Source organism: Rhinopithecus roxellana, chromosome 20, assembly GCF_007565055.1.
Source record: "Rhinopithecus roxellana isolate Shanxi Qingling chromosome 20, ASM756505v1, whole genome shotgun sequence".
NCBI lineage: Eukaryota > Metazoa > Chordata > Mammalia > Primates > Cercopithecidae > Rhinopithecus > Rhinopithecus roxellana.
Window position 1 is genome coordinate 2,990,388 of NC_044568.1, and position 13,515 is coordinate 3,003,902.

The 13,515-nt window shown below is 42.2% G+C and overlaps 1 protein-coding gene across 1 annotated transcript in view; it reads left to right on the plus strand.

The window, feature by feature from the left end:
- Positions 1-13,515, plus strand: part of HS3ST4 (heparan sulfate-glucosamine 3-sulfotransferase 4) — a 462,364-nt gene that overhangs the window by 192,657 nt on the left and 256,192 nt on the right. The gene's annotated exons all lie outside the window — the stretch shown is intronic.

Below are 13,515 nucleotides of genomic sequence, written 5' to 3' on the forward strand. Positions count from 1 at the left end.
GATCCCAAGTAACTAGAAATGTGGCTGGCATATAGTAGATACTCAATTAATATTTGTCCCAGACAGTTGGAAGGTAGCATAAGTATAGTGACAATGAGAGCATAGACTCTGGAGCCGTGCAGTTTTGGATTCAAATCCTAGCTCCACTATATACTAGCTGTGTGGCCTTGTGCAAGTTATTTAGCCTCTGCTTCAGTTTACTCATCTGTACATGGGATTAATAATAGTGCCTACCTCCTGGGATTATTAAAAGAATTAAACACAATTACACACACATACTTACACACATATGTTTAGAATATTGCCTTGCCCATTATAGTTCCTTTGTAGTGTTACTTGTTTATTATCACTAAATAAATGGGATACAGTGTTGACCCCGGAAGACAAGGTCACTACTCTCACAGAGACTACATTTTAGAGTATTAGACAGATAATTAACAGCTGAGTAACCAGGCAACCAAGACAAGTCCAGATAAGCAAACTTTTCTTTAGTTTCAGCTTTATCTGAATTCATTCCCTTGTTCCTGTTACTTGTATACCTGGATATGAACCCAGTGGTACTAGGAGCCCTGCTACTCTTTTACTTGGTCCCATTTGAGGAGAGAGGGGGCAGTGCTCTTTCTGTGTGGCATTGGTCATTCATGGCACTGATGAGAATGCCGAACAGTCTTCATGTCCATGTGCTCATGTGGCTGGTCCAGGCTGCAAGTCTATGCTGACTCTGTAGACCTCATTTCCTTCCAAGACACAGAGAGATGCACCTACGTTCCCTGTGTGAAAAGAGTTGAATGAATTTCTAGCAATCCCTGGTCCATCACATTCCCTGTGTGAAATGAGTAGAATCAATTTCTAGCAGTCCCTGGTCCATCTTACCCCTCAATATCTGTCACAGCTGTTAAGTCCAATATGAAGTTCAGGGTCCTATGCACATTAAGCTATGACTTCAAATTTCAATTATATTTCCCACTCTTAGAAATGATCTGGAGTCCAAAAGTGGGAATTTCCGGTAGCCCTAAGTGTAATTGAATTGCAAATACCTGAGGTTGGGCGACTTGGCCATGGGTCATACAGTCTGTTAAGACTATTGCCAGGTGTGCGACTCAGAAATCCAAGGACCATGGGCTCCTCCAGCTGAGGGCAATAATTCTTGCCCCTGATTCCCTGCTTCCCACCAGATTGATGGATACAGATAAAACGCCCAACAATAGATATATTAGGATCTGAGGCCATAATTCAGGCAAGGCTGCTTCTCTTGGGCTAATGTTCCCTTTTTCTTACAAAGATTTCGGGAACATAGACTCAGAAAACCAAGGAATTTCAGAATTGGAAGGAACATAACATCCACGATGATGCGCAAACCTAATTTGACCTAAAGTTCCATCCAATGAGACCTCTACCAGTCTATTCATTCATTCCCCACTCATCAACTGCACTAAATTCTTGAGCATTCCCAGAATGCAACCTGATCTTTTTGTCTCTGTGACTTCTGATATGCCATTTTTGCAATCTGGACTGCTATTTCAATTAAGAATCATTTTGTGGTAGGTGCCAGGAAATCCAATTTCACACTGGCTTGAGCAAAATAAAATATAACTATTGACTCACATAATGAAGGTCCATGGGTAGCTCTGGCTTCTGGTATGGCTGGATTCAGGGCATAAATAATGCCAACAGGATCCAGCCTTTGGCGTGCTTCTTATGAGTGGCACCATTCCCAGGATCTGCTGTTGTTCTTGGCTGTTCCAAGTTTCTCCCATTAGGATTGCAAGATGGTTCTAGCAGCTGCAAGCCTTACATTCTTACAGCACTGAATTCAGTGGAATTCATACTTCTCTTTCATAAAATCCAAGCAACTGTCCCCTCATCTCTCATTGGTTCTAATTAGTCAAGAAAATGGAATATGTGGACTGGCCTAAACCCTCTGGAGCTGGGGGTGGGGTCATCCCACTCAGTCAACAGTGCTGGGAATGGAGGAGTGGTCTTGTAAAGGAAATTTTCTACTTTTATTGGAAAGAGGAAGGATGAACCCTAGGCTGGAGACTACATATTTTTGCCATGATCTTTCTGCTTGGAAAACTCCACTCATTATTGACACTTCAATTATTCTCTCCTATCTCCTCTCCAAGCTGAGCTAACTCATTTAGCCTCTGTGCTTCCGTAGCTCTTCAGATTGAACTTCCTTGTATCATGTTTTGGTTGTTCCTTTGCAGGTTTGTCTCCCGTACCAGGCTTTGAGACTCACCAGAAGAACAACTGTGTCTTCCTCATATCAGAAAACCCTAGCTACATGACTTTGTGCTCGGTATACAGTGTCAGTAAATGTTTATTGAATGAAAGGATGTCATCCTAGATGGGCCTTTAATTTTATTGCCTGAATCTTTCTTTGCTATTAAATTCTAATCCCCCTGCCTGACCATTCCTAGGATTAATCCATGCCCTAAATCCTAACATGGCTTATCCTACTCAGGGATTGTACTGGGTTGAAATGTGTCCCCAAACCCCAAATTCATGTCTCCCCGGAATCTGTGAATGTGAGCTTATTTGGAAGTAAGGTCTTTGCAGATACAATAAAATTAAGATGAGGTCATAATGAGTTAGATTGGCCCCTAAATCCAATGACTGGTGTACTTATGAAAAAAGAGATTATTTGAGACACGGGGACAGACACATAGCAAAGATTTTAGAAAGAGGAATCATGTCACCCCAAGTCATCTGTCTTTGTTAATCACTCCCAGTTTCTTCAACCACCAAAGGTGTCATTCAAAATCTCCATCACCTCTCTGGTTATATTTGTTTCATGATGCTCAAGAGTGCTCATATGACAACAGAGACAGATTTGCATAATGCACCTGCAAGCCAAGGAATGCTGGAAGCCACCAGAAGCTAGAAATGGCAAGGGAGGATTCTTCCCTAGAACCTTTGGAGGAAGCATAGCCCCTATTGACACTTTGATTTCAAACTTGTAACCCCCAGAGCTATGAGACAAGAAATGTCTATTGTTTTAAGTCACCCAGTTTGTGGTTCTTTGCTGTAGCAGCTCTAGGAAACAGATAACCATGATAATTCTTACTACAGAGAATTCTTCCTTGTATGACACTGTAGCTTGTCTTTGTTCACTGATTTCATCACTTCTTCAGCAGATATTTGCTAGATATTTACTGTGTGCTAGGCACTGGAGATGTGGTAATGATCAAAACAGTGTCCTATTCTCTCAGGAGCTTCCAGTCTAGTACAAAAGCAGACAGGTAAACAGGCATTTCATCGATTTGCCTTACGTAGGATGCATCTCTGTGGAAGGAATCTGTCTTCCATAGAGCTTATAGGTTGTGGTTAAAGTGCTGAATCTGTAGTCAGACAGCCCTAAACTCATGTCCTAGGTCCACCATTCACCACTTAATGAACTATGGCAAATTGTCTTTTAACCTCACCAGTTTCAATTTCCTCATTTTAATTGTGGATAACAATGGCATTGTGATGAGGACCAAATGAGTTGATGCATGCTACCTTTTCAGCCTATTGTCTGGTCCAAATAAGTTACTGTTTTTTATAGCTTCTTAAGATTTTGGCAGGAGAGATCTTCCAAGTCTTCCAGTCACCCCCAGTCTTCTGTGTTAATCACTCCCAGATTCTTCAACCACCAGGGGTGTGATTCTAAATTCCCATCACTTCTCTCATTACATGTGTTTAATGATGCTCAGAAGTGCTAATATCTATCAGAATGGTACCCAGACTTACAGCGAAAAGCAAAGCAGAACAGAAATCTCACCTCAATTACTCTAGAATTCTACTTCAAGTAATACAACCAAAAATGGTCCAACTGTCTTTGAAAGCCACATCACACTATGACTAGTACTGAGCTTGTAGGGAATGAAAACAAGCCAGGTGCATTTGCACCTGCTTCCCCACTAAGGACTTGTCCAGATGGTTGTTGGGACCCAAGGGCAGGACCTTGCGTTTACCTCTGTTAAATTTCATGTTATGTAATTCAGCCTTCCACAGCAGCTGCTGGAGGTCTTCTGGGATACTGATTCCATTATGTAGCATATTGCCTATAAGATAAGTCCCAATTTTGTATTGCACACAGACTTTTATCAACCTTTATTCAAACCTTTGATAAAAATACCAGATATCAGGCCAAGGGCTGAGATTTTCCTCTCTTTTGGTTAAAGTGGTAAATAATATCTTATGGTTCCTGGTGGTGGGCTCTTGAAAGGGCTAAAGGAAGCTCTGTGCTCTGTCTGCTTCAGGATAAAACAGTTCCCTATACCTCTTTGTCATAGCTAGTACTCAGAAAAACTCCAGGCAGCTGGAGGAGATGAAGGTGTCACTGACTGAAGCATCTGAGCCAAATTCCGTAGGGTTAACTCTAACACACTGCACATAGCAAACCTTTAGTGGTCCATTTAATTCTGAATGATTCCAGTACTTGTTATAGATCTGATATGTCTTTGGATGAGCAATGAACCCACAATTTAGGAGGCTACTGGAAAATAATATTCATAGCTATAATTGCTCACCTTTACTGAGCAATTGCTTTGGGTAGAAAGAATGCACTGTCTCACTTAATCCTTTCAACAAAAATTTTGATATTGAGCACTGTATTAGTCCATTTTCACATTGCTGATACCGACATACTCAAGACTGGGCAATTTACAAAAGAGATTTATTGGACTTAAAGTTCTACATGGCAGGGGAGGCCACACATCATGGCAGAAGGTGAAAGGCATGTCTTACATGGCAGCAGACAAGAGAAGAGAGCTTATGCAGGGAAATTCTCATTTTTAAAACCATCAGATCTCCTGAGACTTATTCATTATCATGAGAACAGCATGGGAAAGACCCTTACCCATGATTCAGTTATCTCCCACTGGGGCCCTCCCACAACACGTGGGAATTAATGGAAGCTACAAGATGAAATTTGTGTGGGCACACAGAATCAAACCGTATCATTCCACTCCTGTGCCCTCCCAAATTTCATGTCCTCACATTTCAAAATAAATCATAGTCTTAACTTATTTTAGCATTAACTCAAAAGTCCACAGTTCAAAGTCTCATCTGAGACAAGGCAAGTCCCTTTTGCCTGTGACCCTGTAAAATCAAAAGCAAGTTTGTTACTTCTAGATACAATGGGGGTGCAGGAATTGTGTAAATACAGCCATTTTGAATGGAAGGAATTGGCCGAAACAGAGGGGGTACAGGCCCCACGCAAGTCTGAAATCTAGCAGGGCAATCAAATCTTAAAGTTCCAAAATGATCTCCTTTGACTCCATGTTTCACATCTGGGTCATGTTGATGCAAGAGGTGAGTTCCCATGATCTTGGGTAGCTCCACCCCTGTAGCTTTGCAGGGTACAGTCTGCTGCTTGGATGCTTTCGTGGGCTGGCATTGAGTGTCTTTGGCTTTTCCAGATGCACAGTGCAAGCCATTGGTGGATCTACCATTCTGGGTTCTGGAGGACAGCGGCCCTCTATGTCACAGCTACACTAGGCAGTGCCCCAGTGGTTAACTCTGTGTGGGGGCTCTGACCCCATATTTCCCTTCTGCAGAGGTTCTCCATGAGAGGCCCACCCCTGGAGCAAACTTCTGCCTGGGCATCCAGGCATTTCCATATATCATCTGAAATCTAGGTGGAGGTTCCCAAGCCTCAGTTCTTGACTTCTGTGCACTTGCAGCCTCAACATCATGTGGAAACTGCCAAAGTTTGGGGCTTCCACCCTCTGAAACAACAGCCTGAGATGTACTTTGGCCTCTTTTAGTCGTGGCTGGAGTAGCTGAGATACAGGGCACCAAGTCTCTAGACTGCACACAACACAGGGACCCTGGGCTTGGCCCACACAACCATTTTTTCTCCCTAGGCCTGTGATGAGAGGGCTGCTGTGAAGACCTCTGACATGCCCTGAAGATATTTACCCCATTGCCTTGGGGATTAACATGTGTCTTCTTGTTACTTATGCACATTTCTGTAGCCAGCTTGAATTTCTCCTCAGCAAATGGATTTTTCTTTTCTATCGCATTGTCAGGCTGCAAATTTTCTGAACTGTTATGCTGTTTCCCTTTTAAAACTGTCTACTTTTAACAGTGCCTAAGTCACCTCTCGAATGCTTTGCTGCTTAGAAATTTCTTCCACCAGATACCCTAAATCATATCTCTCAAGTTCAAAGTTCCACAAATCTCTAGGGCAGAGGCTAAATACCTCCAGTCTCTTTGCTAAAACGTAATAAGAGCCACCTTTGCTCCAGTTCCCAATGAGTTCCTCATCTCCATCTGAGACCACCTCATTCTGGACCTTATTATTCATATCACTACCAGCATTTTTGTCAAATCCATTCAACAAGTCTCTAGGAAGTTCCAAACTTTCCCACATTTCCCTGTCTTCTTCTGAGCCCTGCAAACTGTTCCCACTTCTGCCTGTTACCCAGTTCCAAAGTCGCTTCCACATTATCAGGTATCTTTTCAGCAACACCCCACTCTATGGGTACCAACTTACTGTATTAGTCTGTTTTCATGCTGCTGATGAAGACATACCTGAGACTGGACAATTTACAAAAGAAAGAGGTTTAGGCTGGGCGCGGTGGACTCAAGCCTGTAATCCCAGCACTTTGGGAGGCCGAGACGGGCAGATCACGAGGTCAGAAGATCGAGACCATCCTGGCTAACCCGGTGAAACCCCATCTCTACTAAAAAATACAAAACACTAGCCGGGCGAGGTGGCAGGCACCTGTAGTCCCAGCTACTCGGGAGGCTGAGGTAGGAGAATGGCGTAAACCTGGGAGGCGGAGCTTGCAGTGAGCTGAGATCGGGCCACTGCACTCCAGCCTGGGCGACAGAGCGAGACTCCGTCTCAAAAAAAAAAAAAAAGAAAGAGGTTTATTGGACTTACAGTTCCACATGGCAGGGGAGGCCTCGCAATCATGCAAAAGTTGAAAGGCACGTCTCACATGGCAGCAGACAAGAGAAGAGAACTTGTGCAGGGAAATTTCCATTTGTAAAACCATCAGATCTCCTGAGACTTATCCACTGTCACGAGAACAGCATGGGAAAGACCCACTGCCATGATTCAGTCATCTCCCACTGGGTCCCTCCCACAACATGTGGGAATTATGGGAGCTACAAGATTAGATTTGGGTGGGGACACAGAGCCAAACCAATCGGGCACTATTTGCTAGATGAGGAAACTGAACCAAAGAAAAACAAGTCTAAGGGTGATGTATTAGTCTGTTCTCAAGTTGCTAATAAACAAATACCTAAGACTGGGTAATTTATAAAGGAAAGAGGTTTAATGGATTCACAGTTCCACATGGTTGGGGAGGCCTCACAATCATGGCAGAAAGCAAAGGAGAAGCAAAGACACATCTTACATGGGGGCAGGCAAGAGAGCATGTGCAGGGGAAATCCCCTTTATAAAACCATCAGGTCTCATGAGACTTATTCACTGCCACGAGAACAGTATGGGGGAAACTGCCCCCATGATTAAATTATCTCCACCTGGCCCCACCCTTGACATGTGGGGATTATTACAATTCAAGGTGAGATTTGGGTGGGGACACAGCCAAACCATATCAAATGGGTAGCTAATAATTGGTAGTACAATGATGCAAACCCAGACCTCTTTTTCCTGAGACTTAAGGTTATAACGGCTTCTCTCTTAGTACCAAGCAATTTTTCTTTATATTAGTCACTAGGTTGTTTGTGTGATTAATGAATTCATGAAATATGTTGGATTAATGGCTATTTCATCCCTAAGACTCTAAGTTCCATTTGGCCAGGGACCTTGTCATTTAGTGTCCCTCCCAGAGTCTAGCACAGTGCCTGACACGTGGTTAACACTCACTAAATATTTGTTGAATGAACTCAGAGTGGCAGATGCAAATGTGCTTTCAACCACTTCTATGAAGTATACGGTGAACTTGATTTAGGGTTTTTTATTTTGACGTGCAGCCATCTCTGTATAGTAGTTCTTGGAGTCCCAAATGGGGAGTAAATACTTTCCTCCCAGCACATTGAGAATTAATTAAGGTTTGTGACATCTTTTAAAATCCCTTACAATATATAGCCACTTTCATCTGGCTAAGTGTAAGGCAGCATTATAGGACCATTATTGGTCCTGGCACTAATGGGCATTTGTCACCTCTCCCTCCCTGCTGCAACAGTGCATTAGACCTGTGCATACCCCAGTAATTGCTAAATAACTCATGGAGTGCTTGGGTTGCTAAATTCAGAAATGAAATAATAGAGGGAAAATAGGAACAGGCATGTAGAATGAATAGAGACATCCTAATACAGAGGATTTTCTTGCTTGTATGTCTTTTAAATAAAGAGGGTGACTCCAATTAAGATTGCAAGAATGGATTTTTATAGACTTTGGGGTAGTTCAGTGCTTTTGTGGGAGGATGTATTTGACAGGTGGTCTCCTCTAGCTCTGCCTGATATTCTATGAGATGAGAAAGGTTAGTTTTCTTATACTGCTTTGAGTATGGATGGCTCACCCATCAAGGAGACAAATGACAAGAACCAGCTGGCTCCATGAGCAAGAGTAAAACATTGGTGATAATGCCTTTTCGGTAATCATTTAATAACAGGCTAGAAATTTAGGGAGGGGATGTCCTAGTGGAAAAAATAAATAAACAAGAATGGTAGGAGACAGGAATGAGAACCCCTTGTAGGCAAATTTATCTAAACCATTTCATTTAATGACCAAGACATTCAGCTTCATTTTGATCATTTTCATAGTTTCATAGTTTTTGGTCTGTCAATATAAATTAAAACAAATTTTAAAGAAAATAATTTAACCAAAACTCAACTCTTTAGAATTTCATAGTTAAAAAAAAGTTAGAGAAATAAATCCCTTAGGACATAGAACATTCCTAAACTGCATTTGGGATTTGTTCAGTGTTTATTAGACATGTAAAATTAAGATGAGACTGTCCGTAGACAAATTAGTTTAAAATAAAATCCTTCGATATCAGAGAACGGCAATAAAGGACACCTGGATGCTTGGATAGACATTCAAAAGGGGTTGAGGGGCAAACTCCAGGTGAAGTGGTTATTTGGGTGAAATGGGATGAGAGCTGCTTCTTGGTGTTTGGCATGCAGATAGAGAGCTCCTGCAACCTCTCATCATCGTGGGGTTCTTATCAGAAGGATTTGTTGTGGGTGATGAAAGCACCATCCTTCACTGTGGTAGGTGGTCACATGGCTTCCTAGATGGCCATTCTGGGTTGGTGTAGGACTGGCCAGAGTGGAGGGGACAGGGATCAGAAAATGGTGAGTCTCGGGGAGGGGATTTTAGCCAGCTCGGTGACCCACAGGGGTTTCTCACACTGAGTGCAAGTCACATTGACTATGCAGTTGATTTATTAAAAATTAAAAAAAGCTTCAGATTCGTAGTCTGTTTTCTAATCATTCTTTTTTAGGGACAGTATTGATGGAAAATTTTTTTTTGAGTGAAGGCAACCAATTCACCTTTGTTTTTTATAGCTTTGATTTTGGTAGCTTCAGGTGGCTTTGCTTTCAGAGATCCAAAGGCTAAGCCTCTTGGGGAAACTGAGGCAGTTACCCTCTGTCCCTCTCTCATTGGTCTAAATGTGAACAAAGTTATTGGAAATTCAGGTAAGCTAGTGATGAGTGGCTTCTGTTTCATCTGCTACAGAGTCCAGAGGGCAACCCAGGATGAACACATTCCCTGAAGTGAATACGCCTTTGAGAAGCCTCCTCTAGCCCTTCTTGGTCAAGTTAGTTGTTAGAGCTGCTGTAGAAGATTTCTGGAGTATGGAGTCCGGAAAGTGAAAGGGAAGAGCTTGGGAGACTTTGGGACATAGTCCCTCCAGTCTAGCACCACTTTGCAGAAGTTTATGTTCCTGAAATTTCCTTTTGGTTCCAGGAGAGGAAATGAGTTGGAGGGTAGGGGAGCAGAGGGCTATGGCAGCTTCATGGCAGGCAGTTTCAGGCACTTTTTCTCTGGGCCATTAGTTTGTTGATGGTGGATTGTCTTTCTAGCAAGTCTCTTTTGATTGCAACTGTATAATGAAGGCATGTTTTAGTGTCCTTCCAGCTCTAGGGAGAAGTCAAACTGGTTTCTTTTAGTTCTACTGAAGCTATCATTACTGAGGCTTATTCACCTAGATTTTTTGAACCACTGTTCCATCTTTAGGACTTATGACGACTCTGAAAGATTGTAAAGGGGGTTTTTCCACGTGGGTAATTCAGATGGCATGAAGCAAAGTCTTGGGGCACAGACAGGTTTCTCTTTGTTGAGACATGCTGGTCCCTGTCTTCACCAGATGCCCACAAGAATAATTAGCATAGTGATGAACCATGCTCATGTAAATGATGGAAGGCAGGCAAACTCACTTCTTTCTGCAGATCCAGGGGACCCAGCCTCTTCCCCTCATCCCACCAGCTGTCATTCCTATTCTACTGCTCTGACTTCTGGGAGGGTGACAGAGAACTCATGGATCTTGCTCGCTTTCCTGGTCTCCACTTGATATGTGAAAAGATGCTCCCCTTTCCCTCCTCTCTGTATTTTTATTATCAGCTCATATTCCACCAGGCACCCAGACCAGATTCTAACTTGTTTCTTCTCTGCTGCTTCTCTCTGGCCCGTAGGATTTTTTTTTTTTTTGACAGACAAAAATCTCATTCTCACAGATCAATGAGCATATTTTTCTACGCCTATTAGTTTGCTTAGGATTTTGTTCTTTTGAAACTCAAAAGACATAGGCTCTTGAAACTCAAAAAGCCTTTTTGCTCAAGACTGTAGTCACTGCCTTGAGTTTCAAAGGCCTGTTTTGAACCTCAAAGGCCAAGTACTGACTCTTTCTCTCTTTGGGTCCCTGCTGAAAAAACAAAAAGAACTCCACACTGAAGACAGTGGGCAGAGAATGCTCTAGCTATTGACGGAGTAGCAGGAAGTACCTAAAACCAAAATAAATAAGTACATTACATTAGTTTCTGTTTTGTAATAATTAATCCCAAACTCATTCAAACAGGAAAAGGTTCAGAATACAAAGTCAGGTCAGCTTTTGGAGAGGACTAGGTGTTTAGACCATGGGAACCTATGTATCTTCTGGAATTTGTCCAAGGAAAGCAGTAACATTTCAGCGATCAGTAACCATGGTGTGGAGTGTTTACCCAGGAATAAGCTGAGCATTTTATATCCATCATCTAATTTTCACAGCAATCCTGTAAAATAGTGTTTTTATTCTTGTTACCATTTTGTAGATGGGAAAACTGAGACTCCAACAAGATTAATCTATCATTAACGAGTGATGCTGTTAAGAATTCAGCCCATTTCTACAAGGTAGCTCATGCCTGCAATCTCAGCACTTTGGGAGCCAAGGCTGTTGGATCATTTGGGGCAAGAGTTCAAGACCAGCCTGGCCAACATGGAGAAACCCTGTCTCTACTAAAAACACAAAAATTAGCCAAATGTGGTGGCAGGTGCCTATAATCCCAGCTACTTGGGAGGCTGAGGTGGCAGAATCGCTTGAACTGGGGAGACTGAGGTTGCAGTGAGCTGAGATCATGCCACTGCACTCCAGCCTGGGCCACAAGAGCAAGACTCCATCTCAAAGAAAAAAAAAAAAGAATCCAACCCAGTTCAGAGCCATGTCTCTAAGTCATGGAAAAACAGGTGGAAGGTACATAGAGAAGGTTCAATACTCGAGGAAAGTAAATAGAAAGGAGATGAATTGAAGGAGTTCCGTGGCATGGCTATTGTACATGCTGTCACTTTACCAGGGATGCCTTTGCCTCAGATCTTTTAAGGCTGCTTCTTTCATGCATGATTCAAGTCTCAGATCAAAATATTACCGAGGTCATCACTGGCCACCATGGCTGTCCTCCCACGGCATGCACACACACACATGCCCGCAGACACATTTCAAATCCTGTTTAATTTTTAAAATAGCGTCACCTTTTCTGGAGTTGTCATTTTGTTTACTTATGTTCTTGTATATTTATCATCTGTTTCCTCTTTGTAGCATCTTTAGAACATAGGCTTTTGAGGTTAAGTACCTTGTTTGTCTGTTTGTTTTTGAGATAGAGTCTCACTGTATCTCCCAGGCTGGAGTGCAATGGCGTGATCTCAACCTCCACTTCCCAGGTTCAAGTGATTCTCCTGCCTCAGCCTCCCAAGTAGTTGGGATTACAGGCGTGCACCACCAAGCCTGGCTAATTTTTGTATTTTCAGTAGTGACGGGGTTTCGCCATGTTGGTCAAGGTGGTCTCGAACTCCTGACCTCAGTTGATCCGCCCGCCTGAGCCACCCAAAGTGCTAGGATTACAGGCGTCAGCCACTGCTCCTGGCCGAGGTTAAGTATTTTGTAGATTCTGACTTTTTGTTTACCCCTAAGTGTCCAGAACAGTGCCTGCTTCATAAAGGTTACTTAAGAAATAGACTTGAATGTATTTGGTTGAGTGAGAAGGAGCAGTCAGGAAGGTTAGGAGGAGAAAAGCCCCCTTTCAGAATAAAAATGACAAGCGTAACCATTTCAAAATAAAAAACGACAAGTTTAACCACTCACTGCTTTTCAACCTTGATGTCCAAAGCTGCTTAGGAAGGTCTGGCTGGTTTGCTTTTGGGGCTACCTGCTTAAATGAGGATCAGAAAGTACCTTTAATGTCTAACTTCATTTGTTTATCAAAGGCAGAAAAGCCTTTGTCCTACATCACAGCTGGGATTCAGCAAGATGGGGACTTCCTCTGCCTTGTACTTCAGAGTAGCCGTGTGTAGAGAAAACAGCGGTTTCTCAGCTCTGCAATAATCCAGGAATGTGAAAATTCGGTTTCAAGATCCTCAGAGGAGGGGACCAAGGAGAAAACTTCACATTATTACCTGGTTTCTAAAACCCTCTAGGAAGCTGGGAAGATCAGCTTCAGCCAGTGTGTCGAGTTCTGCAACTTTAGGATACTTTATTTGAGACACTCCCCATCAAACACTGCATGTACTGATTAAGTTTCAAAAAAGGAAGGAGTCTTAAGGTTTAGCTACTGCAGCCCATTGTGGTTCCACACCTCAACAACCCTATCTGTCCCCCAACCACAAACTTGATTCATTTCCTGGTCACCTTCACAAATTTGTGTCATATCCAAACACCAGCTGTGATTAATATTAAATGTATGTAACATATATATATACACACACACAGTATCACACGTATATATGTGTGTAAACATTTTCTTAGTATCTTTAGTTTGACTCTGCACTTAAATGAAAACTTTACATCATGAGTATAAATGGAAAAGAAACAAAAGGTCTATCCTTCTATAAGTAGAAGGAAATTATTAACATAATACAACGAGACGAAAAAGTATTACACTTTCTTTTGCCTGTCCAACATGAGAGATTAGGAAAAGTTAGGTGCTAAAGACAAAGAAATAATAGAAATTAGACTTTCTCTTTTGTAAGTAATCAAAAAGAATGAAGAAGAATTGCAATCGGAGTACCTTTCTTACTGTGATTTTATATATATATATATATATTATTTATTTATTTATTTTTTGAGACAGTCTCAC